At 43.6% G+C, this 5,219-nt stretch overlaps 1 pseudogene; it reads left to right on the forward strand.

The window, feature by feature from the left end:
• The first annotated feature begins 337 nt into the window (after positions 1-337).
• LOC103602786 lies at positions 338-4,552 on the forward strand (annotated as a pseudogene).
• The last annotated feature ends 667 nt before the right edge of the window (positions 4,553-5,219 follow it).

Genomic DNA, 5,219 nt, shown 5'->3' on the forward strand with positions numbered 1-5,219 from the left:
TAACCCAGGATGAGATGCAGAATGTGACAAAAGAATCTTGGTGTCCTACAAAGGTATGAGACCACCTGGCTGAAGCGGGTGAGGAATGCAGTGCTGACCCAAGCACCTCTGGGAATGAAAGGGGTCCGTAAGGATGAAAGGCACAAGGCACGACACATAAACACTGTGTTCTAGTTGGTAACGTTGGTTCCCATGGAGGCATGGGTCAACAATTCTGAAAACACCGCATGTGTACACTGGAATTAAACAAGCAAATTAAGTAAATGATGGAAGTTAGATTTCTCACTATGGGAGTGGGAGGTTACAGATAAACAAGTGGAGGAGGCTAGAAGGATCCATGCAGCAACAGATTACAGGTGGAGACCTCAGTATGAACTCATGCTTATCTTAATATAGTTACATATATATGGTTATCTGTACATATACATACATATGGTTACATATAGAATCACTTACAGATATGCATATATAGACAGGTTAGTACACACACATATATTTCCTTGCTCTGTCATCCGAGAAGGCCCACAAGCAATGACTCCCCAGTAACCATGAGCATACCTAGTGCCCAGATCTTGATTTCTAATACCATTTTCCAGTAGAAGGAACCAGAGATCCTTGGAGAATGGCTGAATCTGGGACTCAGGCTTGAAATATACAAGATGAGCCTGGAGCATCTTGTAGTGCCAGAAAAGAAGGCAGCACTCACAAAATATATCTCCACAATGATGGGGATATAGTCAAAGGACAGAGGAACCAACTGAAAGAGCTCCCAATGTCCAAAGCGGGAACAATTATAACAACAAAATAAAATAAATATAATGCAAAACATAAAATAAATATACATGAATCCATATTATGCAAACAAATGATTGAGTAAATAAATAAATAAATAGCAAAGAAGAGACAAATCTCTTGAGCAGAAGAATGTCAATTCATGTAGCTTCTCTGCCCTTGAGAAGGTGGAGCATGACCCTGCCCTCCTTAAGTGTGGGCTGTGCACAGCAACTTTCTTCCAAAGAATAAGTATGGGGGGGTGAGGGGGATGTGGGAAGAGTCTAACTATGAGAAAAATATCGAAAAAATTCCAATTGAAAGCAATTCTACAAACTAACCAATAATCCTCAAAACTGTGAAAGTCATCAAAAACAAAAGACATATGAGAAACTGTCAGAACCACGAGGAACCTAAGAAGACATGACAACTAATTGTAATGTGATATTCTGGATGGGATCCTGGAACAGAAAAAGAACATTAGGGAGAAAACCTGAGGAATTCTGGATAAATTTTGGACTCCAGTTAATAATAATGTATCTATATTGTTTCATTAATTGTGAGAAATCTACCATATTAAGGTAAGATATTAATAATAGGGGAAATTGGTTGTGGAATGTACAGGAACTCTACTTCTTTTGTAATTATCCTGTAATTCTTTTTTTTTTTTTTTTTTTTAAAAGATGACCGGTAAGGGGACCTTAACCCTTGACTTGGTGTTGTCAGCACCACGCTCAGCCAGTGAGTGAACCGGCCATCCCTATGTGGGATCCGAACCCGGGGCCTTGGTGTTATCAGCACCACACTCTCCTGAGTGAGCCACCGGCTGGCCCTACCCTGTAATTCTAAAGCTGCTCTAAAATACAAAAGTGTATTTAATAAAAGGTAAGCCAGATTGCATTATTTTGCTGCTTGAAGCCCTTCCAGTCATTCATCCTTGAAAACATTCATATTGAGTGACTTTTATGTTCCAGCCACTGTACAAGTTGCTGAGAATTTAATCATGAGCAAAGAAAACACGGACTCATAACTTAATAGGGAAGATTAGATCTAATTTAGATTTTAAAGTCTGGGATGGACCTCATGCAGAATTGAAGAGAAGGGATTTATCAGATTTGGATTTCAGGGCCAGAGATCAGTCCCATTCTGATTTTTGGAATAGAGACGTACCTGATTTGTACTTCAGGGACAAAGATAAACACATGTAGACTTTAGAGGCTGAGGTTCAGGTACTACTGATCTAAACTTTAGGGACAGGGATACACCACACTCAGATTTCAGAGGCAGATACCAGTCTAGTACTGATCAGGGTTTTAGGGGCAGAGATGTGGAAGCTTGTATGGAATTTAAAGATAGGGAGATGCCCTCTGTGGATCCAAATATTTTGGATTACAATCAGCCCTCTACACAAGATAGACAGCATTCTAGTACAGAACGTGAACGAGAGAAGAATCTGCACATACCATACAATAGAAAGGCCTGCTTTAGGCATTCAGAAGGAAGAATTCGAGCATTCAGAAACAATAGAAGAAGAAACACAAGGTATAGCCTTTAAACATGAGTCTCCATCAGACTTTCAGAACAGCCAGAGTCCAGTTCAAGACCAAGACAAGTCACAGCTTTCTGGAGGTGAACAACAGAGTTCAGTTGCTGGTCTGTATAGATAAGAAGGTGGTCTGGACTTTCTTGGCTGGCAAGACACTGAGTACAGAAGCATGGAGTACCGTGACTTGGATCACAGGCTGCCAGGAAGCCAGGTACTTGGCTATGGTCAGAGCAAGTTTTTTCCAGAGGGAAAAACTGCCTGAGATGCACAAAGGGACCTTCAGGATCAAGATGATAGCACTGGCCTGAGTGAGGCTTACTCGATTAATTGGGGTGCCTGAGAATGCCACAAAAGGCTCAATGCCTTTCAGACTCCTGACCACGTACCTGCAAAGGACTTGCAGTTGAAGGAGTATAATACAGGTTATGCCCTATGGCTATGTCTGCGTGGAGTTTTCACTCTTGGAAGATGCCATGGGATGCATGGAGGCCAACCAAGGAACTTTAATGATCCATGACAGAGAGCATCCTTGAGTATGTACCAAGCCCAGATTTATGGTCCTGCAAGTGATGTAAGGCCAGCACCGGTGGGCACTGATCTTCATGTTCATTCTGCAAATGCCTAAGGAAAGTGACAGGGGCGAAGCAAGGACGAATAACCTACCCTTAGCCTCAGAGAATATCCATAGTGGCACCCAACTAGCCCCCAAGGTCAAGTGACAAGGAACTTGACCTAGAAAGCATGAAGAAGGACAAAAACCAGACTTGGGCCATCAGAAGAGAGAAGCAGAAAGGTATCTGCCTTCTTCTCAAAGGGAAGGAATCACTTTCCAAAGAGATCAAGAGATGGAACCATGGTCTGGAGAAAGACACCAGTATGGTAAGAGTAAATCAATCATGCTGAAAAACAGCTCTCGTTCCACTCCCTGAGGTGACAGTGGAAGTGCTGGAGCCCGATGTCCACCTTGCTACTGTCAACGTCCGCATAATCAAGAGCAGAACTTGCCCCATGGGCCATCCTTATGGCTTTATTGACCTCGAATCCCATGCAGAACCTCTTGGCATAGTAAAGTTCTTGCAGAACCTTGATCCACCATTTAGCATTGATGGGAAGATGGTAGCTGTAAACCTGGCCACTGGAAAATGAAGAAAAGATTCTGGGGACCCTTCTGACCACACGCATTACTATCAGGTATCATTTGACTGCTACATATATAATTCCACTACTGGCTACTATTATGACCCCTTGAAAGGAACTTATTATGACCCCATCACCCAGCAAAAAGTCTATGTGCCCCAGGACCCTGGGTCATCTGAGGAAGAAGGGATCAAGGAAAAGAAGCACAACAGTCAAGGAAAGTCAAGTAGCAAGAAGGAAACATTTTAAAAAGACGGCAAGGAGAAAAAAGACAGAGGAGTGACAAGGTTTCAGGAAAGTGCCAGGGAGGGGAAGTCCTCCCAGAAGACGTCTTCAAGAAGCCCCTGCCTCCCACTTTGAAGAAGGAAGAGAGTCCCCCTCCACTTTCTATGTCTCCCAAATAAGGACTCTTCTTGAGTATAAGCATGAAGTAAAATTTACTGTCTGCTGATAGGAGTATTACTGGAGAATCAGAGCCTAAGGTGGTGAACCCAATGTTTAGCCTCCTGGGCGAATAAGGGGAGACCCCTCCCCCACAGCCCCGCACAGTGCAGCCCCAACAGCAGAAGGAGCTGATCAAGAAGGATAAGGAAGAAGACGCACTCACTGACTGGAATAAACTGGATTGTCTGCTCTGCAGAAGGCAGTTTCCCGATAAAGAAGTTCTGATCAAACAGCAGCAGCTGTCAGACCTGCACAAGCAAAACCTGGAAATCCACCAGCAGACAAAACAGTCTGAGCAGGAGCTAGCCTATCTGGAAAGAAGAGAACAGGAGGGAAGGCTTAGAGACAGGGAAAAGCTCCAATCTTTTGACTCTCCAGAAAGGACACAGATTATACACTCCAGCGAAACTGACAGTGATCGTAAACCCGTTGACAAAGAAGATATCAACGCTCACAGCAAAGGATGGTGCGTCCAACAGGACAATGGCTGGAGGAAAGAGGCAGGCGTGGGGTACGGCCATCCTGGATTGGCTTCATCAGAGGAGAATGAAGGCCAGATGAGGAGCCCCAGGAAGAACCAGCAAGAGACAGTCCGAGACTGACCGAGATGCTGTTAGAAGAGTCATGTCTGCTCAGTATAAAGAACTTGATTAAGAATGGGGACAAGTCACATAGGACACAGCCTCCCTCATGTTTGTTTGTGCATTTCTCCTTTTGTTTATTTACTGTTCTTGCTGCTAGAACTTTTTTAAGTAAACTCTTTTTTTTTTTTTTAATGTGGAAAAAACAAAAAAAGATCAATCATTCCTCTGAAGAGGTCCAAGAAGCTGAGAGAGCCTGTGCAGGAAACCTGACCAGGTCAGGGACACAGAGGAAGCTGCTCAGAGATGAACGGTCTTGGAGGCACGTCACAGGAGGAAGCCTTCTGCATCCTAGAAAACTTGTATGGCCAGCATGGTTGGCGAAGGGTGTTGGGAGGTGAAGCTTTCAGGGTTGGTAGGGATCGTCAGGGAGCCTAACAGGCATTATTTAGGATTCTGGCTTGTTCCAAGAGTGGCTGGAAACCATGCTTGATCCACATCTCCCCTTCTCAATTACATGAGGGTAGAGATACTGTCTGTTTTGCTCACAACTACATCTTCAGCACCTAGCATAAAGCCAGGAATGACAACTTGATTTTTTTTTTTTAAACATTTTTTGGGGGCAGGGGGTGTTGCCGAATGATTACAGATTCACAAGAAGTTGCAAAAAATGTACAGGAAGGTCCTTTGTACCCTTCACCCAGTTTCCCCCAGTGTAACATCTTGTATAAGTACAGTAC

Source organism: Galeopterus variegatus, unplaced genomic scaffold, assembly GCF_000696425.1.
Source record: "Galeopterus variegatus unplaced genomic scaffold, G_variegatus-3.0.2 Scaffold4297, whole genome shotgun sequence".
Taxonomy (NCBI): Eukaryota; Metazoa; Chordata; class Mammalia; order Dermoptera; family Cynocephalidae; genus Galeopterus; species Galeopterus variegatus.